The sequence below is a fragment of the Hyperolius riggenbachi genome, chromosome 8 (assembly GCF_040937935.1).
Source record: "Hyperolius riggenbachi isolate aHypRig1 chromosome 8, aHypRig1.pri, whole genome shotgun sequence".
NCBI classification, from domain to species: Eukaryota; Metazoa; Chordata; class Amphibia; order Anura; family Hyperoliidae; genus Hyperolius; species Hyperolius riggenbachi.
The window spans coordinates 104,674,747-104,695,368 of record NC_090653.1 but is presented as its reverse complement, the minus strand read 5'-3'; the positions used below and the strand labels follow the sequence as shown (position 1 = coordinate 104,695,368).

The 20,622-nt window shown below is 45.9% G+C and overlaps 1 protein-coding gene across 1 annotated transcript in view; it reads left to right on the top strand.

Annotated features, from left to right (window-relative positions):
• Positions 1 to 20,396, top strand: part of LOC137529058 (PABIR family member 2-like) — a 127,213-nt gene extending 106,817 nt beyond the window's left edge. The window contains exon 12 of the mRNA XM_068250954.1: positions 20,000 to 20,396. The gene's annotated coding sequence lies outside the window, so the exon portion shown is untranslated. The remainder of the gene's footprint in view (positions 1 to 19,999) is intronic.
• Positions 20,397 to 20,622: the final 226 nt, after the last annotated feature.

The following is a 20,622-nucleotide window of genomic DNA, read 5'->3' as shown; positions in this document are numbered from 1 at the left end:
AATTTTGATTGGCCAATAATTGGCCAACTTTAACATTTCTATGCAGATTGAGAACTTACCTACACAATCTGTTCATAGTATTCAAAGTTTATTGGCCTTCATACTACAGGGTGATGGTGAAAATAGTCAGCGATTGGTTAACCTCCTTGCCGGTTAACCCGAGCTCAGCTCGGGGTAACCTGCGCAGGAGGATTTCTCAGGCCACGCTGGGCCGATTTGCATAATTTTTTTTATTGCACGCAGCTAGCACTTTGCTAGCTGCGTGCATACTACGATCGCCGCCGCTCGCCGCCGATTCGCCGCTACCCGCCACGCCGCCCCCCCCCTCCAGACCCCTTGCGCAGCCTGGCCAATCAGTGCCAGGCAGCGCTGAGGGGTGGATCAGGATTCCCTCTGATGTCCCGACGTCAGTGACGTCATCCCGCCCCATCGCCATGGCGACCGGGGAAGCCCAGCAGGAAATCCCGTTCTGAACGGGATTTCCTGCTTACTCTGATCGCCGGAGGCGATCGGAGTGGGTGGGGGGATGCCGCTGCTCAGCGGCTATCATGTAGCGAGCCCTGGGGAATTGGAACGGCAAGAGGGTTAATCAAAATTGCACCCTAAAGTAAACCTGAGACATTAACATAGTACCCAACTAGCTCTCACAGGCACTTTACCAGAGCTGACAGCAGCAGAACAGATGGGACCGAACATACACAGAGGGAGCCCATGGACTGCAGAGGGCTGAAAGAAGCCCCAGGTAAGTATAAATCCTTTTGATATCAGTGTCTCAGGTACACTTTAAGCCATTTCCTAGGACACCACATGATGGAGAGGTTACCATGCAACCTCACAGTGTCTACATTTTAGGGACACACAATATAAGTTCTAAACATCGCTGGTTACACTCAGGGGCGCTCCTAGTGTGAGGCAAACCAGGCAACGGCTTGGAGCGGCAAGATGGGGGGGAAGCGCCACCGCGGGGGGCAAGATTCGCCGCTAGTACAACACACACACTGTCTCTCTGTGTGTGTGTGTGACATGGAGCCCGTGGTTTGTTTATATGCTGCAGCCTGAACCACGAGCTCCGCCGCTGTGCCGCCTCTATGCTCTCCCCCAGCCAATTGGCATGACGCTAGCCAGCTCTGGTCCCACCCCCTGTCCTCCACCTCTAGCCTGGACAGCCCCCTCTTCATTGCAGCAGCTGCACAGGTTCTCTGATTCCCTTGTGCGCGGCGCCACCTTTAATTCCGCCCCCCGCAAGCGTGACTCGCCGCCGGATTGCCCTCCTGCTGAGCCCCCTGGCGCTTCTTGTCTGCGAAGTGCGCAGCATCCTCCTTGGTTCCCCTGCTGCCCTGGCCCCTCAAACACCTGTGACCCACCCACCCAGAGGCCCAGGATTCAGGCAAGCAAGCAGCCTAGTCTAGCGAGGCTGCTGTGAGAGGTAAGCCGCAATCCTTGCTAGCCATAGCCTGGCCAGACTCACTGATGGATGGCTGTCTTGGGAAGTTGCAGCTCGCCTCAGGCTCAAATCATCCTCTCTCCTGTTGCTGTCTGCTCTAAATACAAAAAGCAGCATCACAGCATAAACACTAGTTCCAGCAGGTGTGTGTGTGTGTGTGTGCGTGCGTGCGTGCGTGCGTGCGTGCGTGCGTGCGTGCGTGCGTGCGTGTGTGTGTGTGTACACGTGGTGGGGGGCAGGGATGAGGTTGGGGGCACCACGGGGTGGGGGGCTTGGGGGGCGCCACAGGTTTTCTTGCCTGGAGTGACAAAATAGCTAGAGGCGCCCCTGGTTACACTGTTCATTGAGGGCTCTTTCACACCAGGACGTTACAGGTGCACGTTAGTGCAGCCTGTAACGCAGCCCACCGCACAGCACTACAAAGTCAATGAGGCTGTTCACACTGCCCACGTTGCGTTACACAGTAACGCTGCACATTCGGGCAAAGTGCAGCGTACTGTGCGTTCTGAGCGGCTTAAGCCGCGTTAGACTGTTTGCACATGCTCAGTGGGGGGCGAGAGGAGGCGGGGAGATGCCGCTACAGTAGCCACGCACATGGCTACTTAAGATGCACTGCACTGGCGGCTACTGATTGGCCGGCGGGACCACGTGATGCGGAGTGTCTTACTCCGCATCACAAGGTTCCGCCGGCCAATCAGCGCCACTCTGGTAGACCTTATGCGGATAGAGCCGCCTAACGCGGCTCACTCTAATGTCCTCTCCCGCACCACCATGCATTGCGTTAGGGGCACGTTATGCGACCTTAACGTCCCCTCTAACGCAACGTCCTGGTGTGTAAGTAGCCTGAATATGCAGAGCTATCTGTTATAGCCCTAGTCCAGCGTTCCATTTTCAAAGAGAGACTGAAGCGAACAAAAATTGCTATTTTTACCTTCTAGTTCGCTTTAGTACTCTCATTAGATGTAAACCGCCGTATCCCTGCCGCAAAACGAGGGCTTTAGACCCCCCAAATCCCCGGGGGGCAATACGGCCGGTGTTTCCTGAAAGAGGCAGAGCTTTCCGCTGCAGCTCTGCCTCTACTGATGTCAATCGCCGCGAATTGCCACCTCTCCCTGCCCCCCTCAGTCTTCCTTTACAGAGAGGAACGGGGAGAGGCGGAGATCCGTGCGGCGATTGACATCAGGAGAGGCAGAGCTACAGCAGAAAGCTCTGCCTCTCAAGGCAGCACAATCCACGACCAAGATGGTCGTGGATGTTTGCCCTGGGATTTGGGGGGTCTAAAGCCCTCGTTTTGTGACGGGGATGCGGCGGTTTACATCTAACGAGACTACTGAAGCGAACTAGCAGGTAAAAACTGTTCCCAGCATGTCAAGCATTGAAGAATGGCATCTGATAATGCTGATGTGTGCAGCCCTGTTAGAGGGCTGGTGCACACCGGAGCGGTTGTGGAGCATTTTTGAAAATACTTGCAGGGGGAAAAACGCTAGGCTAATAAAAGTGAATGGGCTGGTGCACACCAGAGCGGTTCGTTTTTCCCCCAAATACAAACTCCTGTCCTGCAGCATTTTTTAGATTTCTGAGTCGTTTCTGCCTCAATGTTAAAGTATAGGAAAGTGGAAAGCCGCTCTGAAAAACACTAGATCAGAGCGGTTTTCCAGGCGTTTTTGTTACAGAAGCTGTTCAGTAACGGCTTTACTGTAACAATATTTGAAATGTGCTACACAAAAACGCTCCAAAAAACGCTAGGCATGTTAAGAAAACATGCCCAGAATGGATTCATCCGAAAATGGCGCCTGAGAATAATGGCGCATGGTGTTGCCGCTAATCCGTTTGCCGCTTATCGCTATTTAACGTTAAAGCCTTATTGTTATTTAGCATTAACACACAGAACCCTCTCTGTACCTATCCCTAACCCCTAAACCCCCCTGGTGGTGCCTAACCCTAAGACCCGCCTGGTGGTGCCTAACCCTAAGATCCCCCTGGTGGTGCCTAACCCTAAGACCCCCCCTGGTGGTGCCTAACCCTAAGACCCCCCCCCGGTTGGTGCATAACCCTAAGACCCCCCTGGTGGTGCCTAACCCTAACCACCCCCCTGGTGGTGCCTAATCCTAACCAACCCCTGGTGGTGCCTAACCCAAACCTTGACAGTGCTACATTAAATCCATTCACCGTTTTGCAGGTAAATAACGTCTGCAGTTTGGCTTTTGAAGGGCGCTATTGATAAATAACGTTACTGTGGGCAATAACGTCTGCTGTTTGGCAAATGAACAGCACTATTGATAAATAACGTTAGTGTGTGCCACTATTGATAAATAACGTTAGTGTGTGCCGTTTTTCATCTTTTTTCCCTGTGCGCCATTATTATGCAGTACTAACGATAAATAGCGATAAGCGTATCTTTTTAATGCGGTGCCATTGTTATGCATAGACGCTGTGCGCCATTATTCACTGATCTGCCTAGAATAGCTCTGAAATCTGCTTCAAAAACCTCTAGCGTTTTGCAGATCTGCTAGAGGTTTTTGGTGTGCACTGGCCCAGAGAGGTGGTTCGAGTCTGTCCTCCAAATAAAAGACAGTCTGTAGCCAATGCCACCAATGTCGTACAAGGTGTTGATAACTACAGTTTGGTGTTTGATCCAAAAATAGAAGAGTCACCAGCTGGGATGTTACTAAAAGGAAAAATAAAGACCTTAAATTTGTCTTTGCATCTTTGATGAAAACTCTTCTCATTTGCAGGTTTTTGAGCAACCTACTAAGATTGTGCTTGACGGCATCTTAATCAGATACATCCAGGCCTTACTACAGATTTGCTGTATAACGCCTACTTTTCATGCTTGCCTGTTCCCAAATGGGCATATATTTTTTTATATATATTTTATTTTTTTTCCCCTATCTTAATTTCAGAGTACCTACACATAATACCTAAAACCTTTTATGTTCCCAGCATTTCAAGTATTGAAGAATGGAATCTGGTAATGCTGATGTGTGCAGCCCTGTTAGAGTGGTAGTTCGAGTCTGTCCTCCGAATAAAAGAGAGTCCGTAGCCAATGCCACCAATGTCATACAAGTTGTCAATAACTACACTTTGCAATTATTTTGCAAAAAGACAATAAAGGAATTATATATGAGGTCCATTGTTTTACATCTAAGTCTGTCTTTGTTATTCGTCTATTTAGTCTTTCTCTGTTTACAATTTAATACCTGGATTAAGGCAAAATACTTGCCCGGTAAACTGAGCTGTGCTTGCTGAAGCCTTGTCCCGGCAAAATTTGCAGGGATCCAGCCAGCTAATACCCAGGGCAGGATCATCCACCAGGCAACCAGTTGTGTAGCTAAAGAGTTGTGGGCCCCGATGCAAGTTTTACAATGGGGCCCCCTAAGCATTCTATACATAGCAATTGATACGGCGCACCAAAACCTGCCAATGGCAACTACAGTGTCAGAGGTGCAAGAAGGGGATGGGGAACAGTGTGCTAATGATTACTACTATTCAAAGTATCTATAGAAGTGATTATTATGAGCACAGGACCAAAAGAGAGCTAATACTATAGTTGAGGGAGGGCCCTTCGGGGCCCCTCTGGCCCAAGGACCCCGATGCAGTGGCTACCTCTGCAACCCCTATTGCTACGCCCCTGCAGGCAACCTAAGTGCTTGAGGCCTAGTGGGTGTCAAGGGGCCCACCTGCCACCTTCTTTGTCCTCTTTTCACTTCAGCTTACCAGGAGGACCACAAGGAGACCACAAATCTACTACCTTGCCTAGAGCTCCATTACATCTTAATCCATCTCTGCTGGTACTGGATGCGAGGTTGAGGGTAAAGGAGCGCCCAGATTTGGAAGCTCATTTGCAATGCATAACCTCTTATAAGTCTCAATCGTCTTTGAAAAGATCGGCTGGTTATAATAAAACGGCTGGAGCTCTTTCTGCCAGGAACTTAAAGAGGAACTTTAACCTTGAATTGAATTTCATCCCAATCAGTAGCTGATAACCCCTTTCCCATGAGAAATCTTTTCCTTTTCTCAAATAGATCATCAGGCGGGTCTGTGTGGCTGATATTGTGGTGAAACCCCATTCCAGTAATGACATGTTGATGCATTCAGGTTCACATTGGTCAATTGCTTCTTTGCTTGACTTACAGCACATGCTGCCTCAAATGTTATTTTTAGGTTGCGTTACATGCACCTTACAACACAACGTAATGCAACACTCCAGTGTTAAACCAGCCTTAAAGCGGAACTACCCTTAACTGATGCACAGCATAGGTGAAGGAATTTTACTTGTGTCCCTAAGGCCCCTTTCACACTTGAAACATTCCGTTGCAGTGAGATTGTTCTCCCAAAAGGTCGCACCGCATGTTACCGCTGTGGTGCGACCAAACAGTAAGTAATACTTTATATTGAAAGAATGCTTCACTTCCGAGTTAAACAGAATTCTCTCCCGCAGCCTGTCCGTCATGCTCCAAGCGTGGAAATCTTGGAAAGTGTACTCTCAAAACGCATTTTTTCAGACAAGCTTATAGTTTGCTATAGGTAGAATTGGAGATTCACTACCTCATCTGTTAACCCCTGTGTCTCCTTCCCTATTGTTTCCTCCCCACTACCCTCTAGATTGTAAACTCGCAAGGGCAGGGAACACCTCCTATTTTGTTTCTTATATTGCTGTAATGTGCCATATGAACGTGTAGCAGTTTTAGTGATATCTCAGACAACACTATGTTTGTACTTTGTACTTGTTTTGCTGGATGTCACGACAGTACAGTGTTTTGAACGTCTCATGTATATACAGTATGTTCCCCAATATTTGTTTTGTACTATGTACAGCGCTATGGAAGATTATGGCGCTATATAAATAAAAAATAATAATAATAAAAGTGCAGTAGTGAGAAGTAGAAGTATAAATCTGGCCTCTTCCATATAATACATACTGTATAATACAACATACCTCCCAACTTTTTAAGATAAGAAAGAAGGGCACTTAGGCCATACCCCTGTCACATCCTTAACCACGCCCCTGACACACCCCTAGTCACGCATTCCAAAAAAATGTAATAGGAAAAATGTGTTGTTTTATCATTCAAACCACACTGGTCCTTTCTATCCTGGTTCATTTTCCTCCATATTAACATTTGAAAATAAGAAATATATCAATTTAAAGGATGGAAACAACATTTAGAGTGAATGAAACACATTTTCTCAGTAGAAAAATACATATATTTACACAGATCGGTACATCAGTCCTGAAAGCGGGACAAATCAGAAAGAAAGAGGGACATGGTTCCCAAAGAGGGACTGTCCCTCCAAAACAGGGACAGTTGGGAGCTATGAATACACTTAGAAGTGGTAACTGTCATCTCAAGTCTATGGAACTATTCGGGGGTTTATTTAATGGTGCAATAAGCACCACAGACAGCCAGGATTATTTTAGGGAACAGACTGTTGGGAAATATACTTTCTACCACTGACTGACTGACTTGTGTGTGTAACAGGTGCAGGAAGCTGAGTAAGCACTGGCATCTACACATGTGTGCTGTACTCTCGTTAGGAGTGTGACCTCACATCAGTAATGCCAAACAGACCCAACAACAGCTTTTATTGCTGTCAGGGAATCAGTTTGGCACATCTGCACATCTCAGTGCAGACAGTGAAATGTGAACCGCCACACACCTGTCTGCACAAACTATCCTTTCTCCTGTGTTTGCTTTGGCTAACCTTTGTCCAGGCACTTATTTAGGGAGAAGCTCAGAGGGATTCTGCGTCACATACAAGGGCGTCTGTTGACAGACTACATCAGGAAATTCCTTCAGGAAACACATATGTCTCTGTTTGCAAGTCATGCTTGCTGGAAAACAACAATGACTGTAAAATGAAGCATATACTTTAGTAGTATAGTGACTATGGACTTGTATTATTATTTATATGTAAGATATTGGTCAGATGTGTCATAATTTCAGAAATCCCTTATTTCTTTTAGAGAAAAAAAAGGCTGACATAGTAAGCTTGTATCCCTATAACTGAAAGGCCTCCACCTTCTATACTAGGGCTATTACCAGACACTTTGGAACTCCCTGCCACACCCAATCAGGATATTTCCATCCCTGGGAGCATTTAAAGAGGAACTGTGACCAGGGATTGAACTTCATCCAAATCAGTAACTGATAACCCCTTTTCCATGAGAAATCTTTATCTTTTTTTGAATAGAATCATCGGGGATGTCTGTATGGCTGATATTGTGGTGAAACCCCTCCCACAGTGTTATGTCAGGATCTAGGTCCTGACATCACACTATGGGAGCCTTGTTGCATTGTGGGAAATAATGGCCATTTCCAACTGCCAAGTAACCAGTATCTCCCTATGTGCAATTCACTTTTTCTCCTGAGTTTTTTCCTAGGAGATCATTTTTCAGCTTCAACTTTTCATCGCTTAGATATGGAAAAAGTACCAAAAAGTAGGTGAAAAAGTGCTATCAACACTATTTTGAGAAATTGTTTTTCTTGCTGGTGGCTTAAAATGCATTTTATTGATTACTTTAACAATATCACCTAGGAGAAAAAAGTTAATTGCATATGGGCCCAGATGTAAAAAAAAACCTAATATGCAGTGGGTAGGGGAGAAAGAGCTAATACTTACCGCTCCTTCCGTTCTGCTCAGTCAGCCGCTGTTCTCCTGTAATCCTTCCCGGTCTTCTCCGCAAGTCACCACAAGTCAGCCGACTCTCTTGACTTGTATTCCGGACATACTGCGCCACGCAAGCGCATTATGTTCTTTCTGCTCCCCGGTGGCCACGCATAATGAAGTAGCAGCCTGCTACATTATTATGCAGGGCCACGGGGGAGCAGAATGGACATACTGCGCATGAGCGGCACAATATGTCCAGATTACAAGTCAAGAGAGTCGGCTGACTTGTGGTGATTTGCAGAGAAGACCGGGAAGGATTACAGGAGAACGGCGGCTGACTGAGCAGAACGGAAGGAGCGGTAAGTATTAGCTCATACTACCCTACCCACTGCATATTATTTATTTATTTTTACACCTTTAATCCTTAAAGTCCAAATTAAAAAGCCACCAGTTTAGTCTGGCATTTATGAACACCTGACTATTTCCTCTGGATCAGGGGCGGCGCCAGGGGGGTGCAAGGGGGTGCTCGAGCACCCCCTAGAATTGTCCAAGCACCCCCAAAGCACCCCCTGGAGTGAACTGACTTCAGGCGTCTAAAAGACGGCAAGTCAGTTCACACAGCTGCAGCACGGAGCAGCAGGCAGGGCTACGGTAAGATGGCCGCCCGGAGCCCTGCTCTGCAGACTTCGAGTCTGCAGTGCATGGCTTCGGGCGGCCATTTTCCCGTAGCCCTGCTCTCTGCATGAAGGCAGGAAGTCTCGTCGTGACGTCGGGAAGGAAGAGGATCGTGGGCGCGCGGGCGCTGCGCGCCACAAGGAGGTCGGGACTCGGGACAGGAGGTCGGGAAAGAAGGTCTTCTGGCTGTAGGTGAGTAAATGGGTTTTTCTTTTCTTTTTCAGGTGATGCTGATTGTGCATATTGGGGTCATATCTGCTACGGATTGTGCATATTGGGGTCATTTCTGCTACGGATTGTGCATATTGGGGTCATATCTGCTACGGATTGTGCATATTGGGGTCATATCTGCTACGGATTGTGCATATTGGGGTCATATCTGCTACGGATTGTGCATATTGGGGTCATATCTGCTACGGATTGTGCATATTGGGGTCATATCTGCTACGGATTGTGCATATTGGGGTCATATCTGCTACGGATTGTGCATATTGGGGTCATATCTGCTACGGATTGTGCATATTGGGGTCATATCTGCTACGGATTGTGCATATTGGGGTCATATCTGCTACGGATTGTGCATATTGGGGTCATATCTGCTACGGATTGTGCATATTGGGGTCATATCTGCTACGGATTGTGCATATTGGGGTCATATCTGCTACGGATTGTGCATATTGGGGTCATTTCTGCTACCGATTGTGCATATTGGGGTCATATCTGCTACCGATTGTGCATATTGGGGTCATATCTGCTACCGATTGTGCATATTGGGGTCATATCTGCTACCGATTGTGCATATTGGGGTCATATCTGCTACCGATTGTGCATATTGGGGTCATATCTGCTACCGATTGTGCATATTGGGGTCATATCTGCTACCGATTGTGCATATTGGGGCCATATCTGATAACGATTGTGCATATTGGGACCATATCTGCCACCGATTGTGCATATTGGGACCATATCTGCCACCGATTGTGCATATTGGGACCATATCTGCCACCGATTGTGCATATTGGGACCATATCTGCCACCGATTGTGCATATTGGGACCATATCTGCCACCGATTGTGCATATTGGGACCATATCTGCCACCGATTGTGCATATTGGGACCATATCTGCCACCGATTGTGCATATTGGGACCATATCTGCCACCGATTGTGCATATTGGGACCATATCTGCTACCGATTGTGCATATTGGGACCATATCTGCTACCGATTGTGCATATTGGGACCATATCTGCTACCGATTGTGCATATTGGGGCCATATCTGCTACCGATTGTGCATATTGGGGCCATATCTGATAGCGATTGTGCATATTGGGGCCATATCTGATAGCGATTGTGCATATTGGGGTCATATCTGCTACCGATTGTGCATATTGGGGTCATATCTGCTACCGATTGTGCATATTGGGGTCATATCTGCTACCGATTGTGCATATTGGGGTCATATCTGCTACCGATTGTGCATATTGGGGTCATATCTGCTACCGATTGTGCATATTGGGGTCATATCTGCTACCGATTGTGCATATTGGAGCCATATCTGATAACGATTGTGCATATTGGGGTCATTGGACGTGTTTTTTGTTAAAATCTGCTCACATTACGTGTATTTTCTTGAGAAAACCTGCACAATTATGTGAATTTTCTGGGAAAAGGGTCACCAAAACTTGGGCCCTCTGTCTTTGCGTTGCACTTTTAAAGGGAACCCGAGGTGAGAATAATATTGAGGCTGCCATATTTATCTCCCTTTAAGCAATACCAGTTGCCTGGCTGCCGTGCTGGTCCTCTGCCTCTTATTCTTTCAACCATAGACCCTGAACAAGCATGCAGCAGGTCAGGGGTTTCTGACAATATTGTCAGAACTGACAAGATTAGCTGCATGGCTTGTTTCTGGTGTAATTCAGTTCACTACTACAGCCAAATAGATCAGCAGGGCTGCCAGGCAACTAGTATTGTTTAAAAGGAAATAAATATGGCAGCCACCATATCACTCTCACCCTGGGTTCACTTTAAATTACAGTTAGCCCCGCCCTCATCCGGTCATGACCACGCCCATTTTTTCGCCGCGCAGGTCGTCAGCTCCCCCGGAAATTGGTCCAGCACCTGCATAGCACCCCCTAAAAAAAATTCCTGGAGCCGCCACTGCTCTGGATCATTCCCACTCTGCCGGACTCAACCATTTCCAGCTCTGGTTCCGGGTCCCCTAACTTCGGCCAGGCAAGGCCATTCTCCGGCGGAAAATAATACGGCACAGGTGCAGTAGCTCCCAGCCGCTGGAGAGAGCACACTGCGCATGTTCAGACTGGCCGCGGCTGGCCAAAGTTACGGGACCCGGTACCAGAGCTGGAGAAGGCTGAGGACGGCAACGTGGGAGTGATCCGTGTAGATGGTGCTGGAGGAAGCCCCAGGTATGTATAAAACTTTTACTTTTAATCCTCTCTGGTTAACTTTAAGATGTTCTGCACGGAATACCTCAAACCTCCAGCAATACATACTGTAGCTAAATGAAGTGTTTCTGATGCTGAAACCAGAATATTTAATGTACAGGTGGGTTTCCGAATAATTAACTGCATTCTACTATGTTATAACGGCTCATCTTTAAAATTTCCTTTAGCCCATAATGGTATTCCTCTCTGCCTTCTCATCTCTCCAAGCCTATGCAGGGGTAAGACAGGAAGTATACCTCACATATTACTCATCAGGCTATAATCATGGTAACCACCGACACAGAGCTGCGTAAAATAAAGCTGAACATCTCATAAATTATGCAGTTATGTTGTGCATCTGGTTTTTGTGTAAACAGGCTGGAATTTCCCAACCATATTTATTAGCATGTCCTCTCCTCCCCACACAATGCTACCTGTGTAGAGGTACAGAGCTGACAGTGGGCCAATCTCATCCAGGTTGGTTTAAGTAAGGAAGAAAGGTCAGGCCAGTGAATATTGGAGAGGTCACTTCAAGCATATCAGATATTATGCGCTGCCATTTCTTCAGAAGCCAGCATAATTATTACATAAATCAAGCACATAAGTGGTTATTATAATCTAGCTTCTTAGTGTGCAGCAGTGTAGAATGCAGAAGAAACAGATATTAAAGGAAATCAGTAACATTGAACACCTGACCGTGCTGTAAAATAACATTTGTTTAGTGTTATTATTACTTTCCTCCCCTTTTAGCCCCCCCCCCCCCCCCCGTTCTGCTCAGCCGAAATCTCCTAATTGGGCAGAACGTCGAGAATGGGGCGGGGAGGAAGTGTCAGTACTTCCTCCTCTTTGCCTGTCATCAGTAACGCCCCCCTTGCACTCACCGCTATTAGTTCTTATGTGCACAGCGTGCTGCAGAGCTACGCTGTGTGTGGTCTTGAGGTAATTTACCTCAGAACGATAGTGTACTAATAGCTGCATTAGTACACTATCGTTCTGAGGTAAATTACCCTAAGACAGCACACAGAGCAGCTCCGCAGTGCGCTGTGCACAAAAGAACTAATAGTGGCGAGTGGAGGGGGCTTACCTGATGATGGGCAGGAAGGAGGAAGTACTGGCACTTCCTCCCAGCCCATCCTCGAGCGGCTGAGCTAAAGGGGAAGGTTTGTGCTGTGATCCTTGTGTCACAGCACAGATTAAAAATACATTGATTTCAATGTTTGTTTGTTTTTTAGGAGGTCAGGCGTACTTTAAAATAAAAATCAGATACTTACCTCGGGAGCGGGAGGGGGAAGCCTCAGGATTCTAATGAGGCTTCCCTCACCCTCCTCAGCCAGCCTGGCACCCCCAACAGTTCAATAACTATTAAAATACTAGCAGACCCAAGCCCGTTTAAAAATGGGCTCTAGGTCTGTGTTTACTCGCCACCGCCCGCTGTCTGTTACTGCGCATGCGCGCGCACTCGGCTGCCCGCTCACACGCCCGCCTAGCTCCCTGGCCCCGTTCTCCTGTCTCTGTGAGGCTGAGTCTGTGCTGCGCACATGCGCAGTAGCAAAAAGCGCGGACTGAGCTGCACAGAGACAGTGTGACGCAGGGACACAGGGGTTTTATTATAGAGGACTAGTCACCGGTGCATGCAGGAACAGCAGCGGCTTTCCCCTCAAGCACCAGTGTAAATAGTCAAGCCCGATCGGGTCCACTCTACTGCGCAGGCCACGCACCTGTGGGTCCCACCAATAGATTGCCTCTGCTGAGGAGGATAGGGAAGCCTCTTTAGGATCCAGAAGTTTCTTACTCCAGAGGTAACTACCCCTTTGGGGCACTTTTTTTCACTTCAGGTTCACTTTAAAGAGTACTTAAAGTCAAACTGAGTCTGTAATCTGTAGTGAGTCTGTAATGACAGGCTCTGTTTGAATGTGGGGGGGCACGCGGTTCAATACTCGACTGTCCTGACGTCTTCTCTTCAGACAAGTGATTGCTCCACTTCCCTTTCAGAATGGGCCCTGGCGATTTTCTTTCAAATCGCTTCCAGAGCTCTGCCCACGCCCACTTGGCTCTAGCTCGTCTCCAGTTCGGTAGCAACAGCCTGATTAGTGGCTGCCAAGCTGAGGGCAGGCCACAGACACAGAGGCGGAGGTTTTCGAAAGACTTTGGCAGTCTTCAGAAACATGACCAATGCACTGCCATGGAGGAGGGTGGAGCGTCATCTGTGCTGTGAAGATGTCAGTACAGGTACATACTAACCTCACAATCCCCCCATCAGATCTCAGTCAGATAGAGCCGGTCATTACAGGCTCTATCAATTTTAACCTCAAGTACTCTTTAATAACCATGGAAATGGCTCTCTTGGCTGTTACATCACCAAGAATACAACAACTTTATTGACAACTTACACTGCAGACACAGGATATAGAAAAACCTCTGCTACTAAAATACACACTGCACACCCTGTGGTTATAGCTGGCAATGCATCTTATTCGCATAATAGCCTGTTGTTGCTGAATACACATTTCAACAATTGGAAATCTGAATTGAACTTTAAACAGATTTGAGCATATGGGACTCCGTTATTAAGAGCATAACTAAAAACATCTGTCATCACATCTGTGGATGCTGGATTGTCTGTTGTGTCATATGTACTGAATTCTGCTTCAAGGGGTTATCGCACCAAGCATACAATTTTTATTTGAAACATTAACACACTATGGGCTGAATCTACTCAAGTTCTCCAAGACGGGAGATCATTGGAGATTGGAGAACATAAATGATTATGCAAACGTGCTTTTGATTTATAAACGAAGAATATCTTAGTTATATCAGAGTTTGAAGTTAATTTTTTAACTTCCATTTTTTCTATGTACAATTGCTGTTTCTGCCCATGAAATGTTTGTTTATTTAAAACTAGCTGCTGTTTATAGAGCACCAACATATTCCATAGCGCTGTACAACGTGCAAAATATCCAACAATGAGAAGCATAGATACATGAGCAGTTACAACATAATGTACAGTCAGGACAACCAGTGACACGAGTACACATAACACTTGATTGCCCAAAGGTGCATACACACCTTTGATGGATGTTGCTCGTCTGGAATCAGTACCTGTACCCCTTGGGCAACATCGCTGGGCCAGGCTGCACACATGTCAGCTGTGTAGCTGATGATGCGCTGTGTTTCTGAGCTATGCGCGGGGTGGGACAACGACGGAGGGCCGACGAGCTAAGGACGAAGATATACAAATACTTTTGAATTTATTCAAATGTATGTACATTTTTTTTCAAATATATGCAGTTTGAAAATGGACCAATCAAGTCCCACCCAGGTTTAAATTGATTGGTCCATCTTCAAGCTGCATATATTTGCATACAAATTTACATAAATTTGCACAAAATTGAAAGTATTTGCATCTCATTGATCATCCCTAGTGATGTCACATGGTGGGCGGCAGAGCGGCGTGAACAATGGGATCACCGTCGCTGGTGGTAGATTCGCTCTAGGTGACCGCTCTCCCAATTGCCACTTCGAGATCCCCACACTTCCTGGCTGGACCGATCATATGTTGACGCTGGTTTTTCCTATGTGTTTCATCAGCAAGTCTGAATCATCAGGGGCTGACGCCAACACGCATGAATGGTATTCATATACTCGACACACTGTGAACACAACCACGGTCCTGGAACCCCTTCAGGGAAACAAATCCTTGAACTGCCGGTGCTACGCCTCACCCAGGTCACCCACCTGAGGATAAAGTCATGCAAACAGTGAAGAGGCGGCACACAAACGGCTTTGCTATTTAAAGCGTATATTGGTGGTGGAGCAACACTACATGTTACGAACCATCGCGGTTCTTCATCAGGTGTAAAATGAAACCAAATGTAATCCACATATTTATACAAGTTCAAAGCCACACCCCTTAGCCCGGGGGCGTGGTGATCTTAACTAGACAAAGACCACACCTAGCTATCACAATTACACTCCAACTCCTCATTTCACCACTTATCAGATAGAACAATCAATCAAAAAATGTTTACAAAAAATTCACATTATTACACATTAGCATCTCTGTAATTCTACACACAGTAACACATTAGGGGAACTCCAAAATATGGCTACCCATTACACAAATATTATAACTGACCGTGATCCCAGGGCACTCCACTAGGGCTACCCGTGAACTCCGACCTAAAAAAAGAAAGGCAAAAGGCTGTAACTATAGTCACTACCACTAAAATCCATCATACATTGCACCACTAGCTTAGCTTGGTCTAATTACAAATAGCAGTAAAAAGCACCTAAGTTGCTATAAATGCTATACAAAATGCTGTAAAAATGCTGAAAAAATGCTGAAAAAAGCACCTTAGCTGCTATAAAAATGCTGAAAAAATGCTGAAAAAAGCTGAAAAAAAAAAGCTGAAAAAAAGCACTGCTGAAAAAATGCTGAAAAAAGCACCTTAGCTGCTATAAAAATGCTGAAAAAATGCTGAAAAAAGCTGAAAAAAGCACTGCTGAAAAAATGCTGAAAAAAGCACCCTAGCTGCTATAAGTGCTATACAAAATGCAGGAAAAAGGCTGGAAAAATGCTGAAAAAATGCCGCCATAATGCCATGAAACAGCTGAAAAATGCTGCAAAAATGCTGCAAAAATGCTGCAAAAATGCCGCCATAATGCCATAAAACAGCTGAAAAATGCTGTAAAAATGCTGCAAACATGCTGCCATACTGCTACTAAAAGCTGCTATATAAAGCATTTCCACTGCATATGTTCATTCATCCCTCTTGGGGACATCACATCAAGGTAGCTAATCCATCGTGCCTCTTTCTGAAGTAGGAGCTTTTCTCTGTCTCCCCCACACCGTTCTAAATCTAGGGAATCAAGCACCATCCATCTTAATTGTGAGGCCCTGTGTCTCGCTTCACAAAAATGCCTGGACACAGAGGTTTCATATATTCCTTTGCCTTCCAAGAACCCACTGATAAATCGCTTGTGTTCCTGGATTCGTACCCGCACAGCCCGTGTGGTCATGCCAACATACATCATACCACACGGGCATTTTAAACCATATACCACATGGGTACTGGCACAGGTGTATCTACCTCGGATCTGCACTTGCCTACCCGTGTGAGGGTGGGAAATGGAGTTGCCTCCCACAATTGCTGAGCACACATTACAACTGCAACAGGCAAAGGTACCATTCCTCTGTTTGTTCAACTTTTTAGTAATGGTGGCCGTGTCCACCTTCCTTACTGTATTCTGGATCGTTCTCCCTCTTTTTAGGGCAAACAACGGTTCCTCTCGGAAGAGATCTCCTACCCCCTGATCGCTACTCAAAACCGGCCAAAACTTCCTGACTACCTTTTTAACTAGGGGTGTGTTTTTCCCAAACTGCATTACAAATGGTATGCGTTTACCTCCACCCACTGTTTTCTTACTACCTCGCAGCAAATCTTCTCTCTTTAATACCCCAACTTCTTCTTGTATTCTAACTACTTGCTCCCTAGGGTATCCCTTTGTGACAAATTTATCAACCAGGTCCTGCCCAGCCAGAGCATAATCCTCTGGTGTAGAGCAGATCCTTTTAGCCCTTAAAAATTGGCCCCTGGGTATAGCTTTAGTGGTGTGGGGGTGGTGATAGCTGTCTTTCCTTAGTAGATTGTTGCGATCAGTGGGTTTTTTAAAAAGTTTAGTGCTCAAACTGTTCTCATGCTTGGAGATGGTGACGTCAAGGAAATTAACCATCTCACTTGACGTCTCCATAGTGAACCTGATGGTGCTGTGGCCTAAGTTGGCCTCATTTACCATCTCCTCCAAAAGCTCCCTAGAACCATTCCAAAGGATGAGCACGTCATCAACAAATCTAAAATATCGATAGACGTGCTCACTGTATTTAGGATTCTCAAAAAAGAATTTCCTCTCAAGGGACTGCACAAATATATTAGCCACCGAAGGGGCAACCAGACGAGTCGGGCCGTCATTGGTGCCAGCACTGACCCCACGGAGACACTGCCACCGCGAGAGGGCTACAACACGCGAAACCGGCCGAAGGTGAGCAATGTGATTAACATTTCAAACTATGCCTTATCTCCAGCTGAGGTGTCAGTGCTGGAAAAGGGACTAGGCTTTGTTCCTGTATATAGTGATCAGTTATTTGAGTGGGAAGTGGCTTTCTATAAGTTTATACGCACGTTGAAGCTGAAAGTGCACTTTAAAGACCAGCCACTAAGTACTGAACACAAGCATATGAACGTTACAAAGTATTTGAATAGATCAGATTGGATGCCGGATGTCTGTTGTCCAGCTATTGATGCGTTCGATAAGGCAGTGAAAAACGAGGTTAAAGCAAAGTGGGACAGTAAGAAGGCACACAGCAATCTTTCCATGGCAGAAAAGCAGGCACTCTGCACAATCCGAGATAATGACAGTATCATTATACTTAAAGCTGATAAGGGGGGTGCAACAGTTGTACAAGACAAGGACAGCTATGTACAGGAAGGATTGAGGCAAGTGGGTATCGATGAGCATTACGAGTTATGTGATGATGATCCAACCATCAAGGTTAAATCCAAGGTGGACTTCCTATTAACATGTGCAGTTGAAGATGGGACAATCTCACAACAAACAGCAAGGGGCCTGACCACTGACCATCCTTGTGTCCCGTTGCTATACCTTCTCCCCAAGATCCATAAGGGGTTAAAGGACCCTCCTGGCCGCCCGATTGTGGCTAGCCGGGGGAGTGTCCTGTACCCATTAGCGGGGTATTTAGATGGTTACCTGCAGGAGATAGTAAGATCTTTCACTCATTGCCTAAAGGACACTACAGATTTATTATGCAGATTGGAGTCCTTGGAGGAGGTCCCAGAGGAATTGATTTTCTGTAGTCTTGATATACAAAGCCTGTTCACTGCAATTCCACAGGATGAGGCTATTAGCTGTGTAGAAAGTAATTTGTTAGATATGAATTTGACCAATGCTGAAGTGTACTTTCTTGTGGATGTGTTGGAGTTAATCCTCAAATGCAATTATTTTAAATTCCATGGCAGGTTCTATTTCCAGAGACAGGGGGCCAGCATGGGTTCACCAGCTGCCCCTTCGGTGGCTAATATATTTGTGCAGTCCCTTGAGAGGAAATTCTTTTTTGAGAATCCTAAATACAGTGAGCACGTCTATCGATATTTTAGATTTGTTGATGACGTGCTCATCCTTTGGAATGGTTCTAGGGAGCTTTTGGAGGAGATGGTAAATGAGGCCAACTTAGGCCACAGCACCATCAGGTTCACTATGGAGACGTCAAGTGAGATGGTTAATTTCCTTGACGTCACCATCTCCAAGCATGAGAACAGTTTGAGCACTAAACTTTTTAAAAAACCCACTGATCGCAACAATCTACTAAGGAAAGACAGCTATCACCACCCCCACACCACTAAAGCTATACCCAGGGGCCAATTTTTAAGGGCTAAAAGGATCTGCTCTACACCAGAGGATTATGCTCTGGCTGGGCAGGACCTGGTTGATAAATTTGTCACAAAGGGAGGGAGCAAGTAGTTAGAATTCAAGAAGAAGTTGGGGTATTAAAGAGAGAAGATTTGCTGCGAGGTAGTAAGAAAACAGTGGGTGGAGGTAAACGCATACCATTTGTAATGCAGTTTGGGAAAAACACACCCCTAGTTAAAAAGGTAGTCAGGAAGTTTTGGCCGGTTTTGAGTAGCGATCAGGGGGTAGGAGATCTCTTCCGAGAGGAACCGTTGTTTGCCCTAAAAAGAGGGAGAACGATCCAGAATACAGTAAGGAAGGTGGACACGGCCACCATTACTAAAAAGTTGAACAAACAGAGGAATGGTACCTTTGCCTGTTGCAGTTGTAATGTGTGCTCAGCAATTGTGGGAGGCAACTCCATTTCCCACCCTCACACGGGTAGGCAAGTGCAGATCCGAGGTAGATACACCTGTGCCAGTACCCATGTGGTATATGGTTTAAAATGCCCGTGTGGTATGATGTATGTTGGCATGACCACACGGGCTGTGCGGGTACGAATCCAGGAACACAAGCGATTTATCAGTGGGTTCTTGGAAGGCAAAGGAATATATGAAACCTCTGTGTCCAGGCATTTTTGTGAAGCGAGACACAGGGCCTCACAATTAAGATGGATGGTGCTTGATTCCCTAGATTTAGAACGGTGTGGGGGAGACAGAGAAAAGCTCCTACTTCAGAAAGAGGCACGATGGATTAGCTACCTTGATGTGATGTCCCCAAGAGGGATGAATGAACATATGCAGTGGAAATGCTTTATATAGCAGCTTTTAGTAGCAGTATGGCAGCATGTTTGCAGCATTTTTACAGCATTTTTCAGCTGTTTTATGGCATTATGGCGGCATTTTTGCAGCATTTTTGCAGCATTTTTCAGCTGTTTCATGGCATTATGGCGGCATTTTTTCAGCATTTTTCCAGCCTTTTTCCTGCATTTTGTATAGCACTTATAGCAGCTAGGGTGCTTTTTTCAGCATTTTTTCAGCAGTGCTTTTTTCAGCTTTTTTCAGCATTTTTTCAGCATTTTTATAGCAGCTAAGGTGCTTTTTTCAGCATTTTTTCAGCAGTGCTTTTTTTCAGCTTTTTTTTTCAGCTTTTTTCAGCATTTTTTCAGCATTTTTATAGCAGCTAAGGTGCTTTTTTCAGCATTTTTTCAGCATTTTTACAGCATTTTGTATAGCATTTATAGCAACTTAGGTGCTTTTTACTGCTATTTGTAATTAGACCAAGCTAAGCTAGTGGTGCAATGTATGATGGATTTTAGTGGTAGTGACTATAGTTACAGCCTTTTGCCTTTCTTTTTTTAGGTCGGAGTTCACGGGTAGCCCTAGTGGAGTGCCCTGGGATCACGGTCAGTTATAATATTTGTGTAATGGGTAGCCATATTTTGGAGTTCCCCTAATGTGTTACTGTGTGTAGAATTACAGAGATGCTAATGTGTAATAATGTGAATTTTTTGTAAACATTTTTTGATTGATTGTTCTATCTGATAAGTGGTGAAATGAGGAGTTGGAGTGTAATTGTGATAGCTAGGTGTGGTCTTTGTCTAGTTAAGATCACCACGCCCCCGGGCTAAGGGGTGTGGCTTTGAACTTGTATAAATATGTGGATTACATTTGGTTTCATTTTACACCTGATGAAGAACCGCGATGGTTCGTAACATGTAGTGTTGCTCCACCACCAATATACGCTTTAAATAGCAAAGCCGTTTGTGTGCCGCCTCTTCACTGTTTGCATGACTTTATCCTCAGGTGGGTGACCTGGGTGAGGCGTAGCACCGGCAGTTCAAGGATTTGTTTCCCTGAAGGGGTTCCAGGACCGTGGTTGTGTTCACAGTGTGTCGTGTCAAAATCACCCAGCATGGCTTCTGGAACCAGTGGAGCAGATGAAACCAACATCCACACTACCACAGATAACATCAAACAACAAG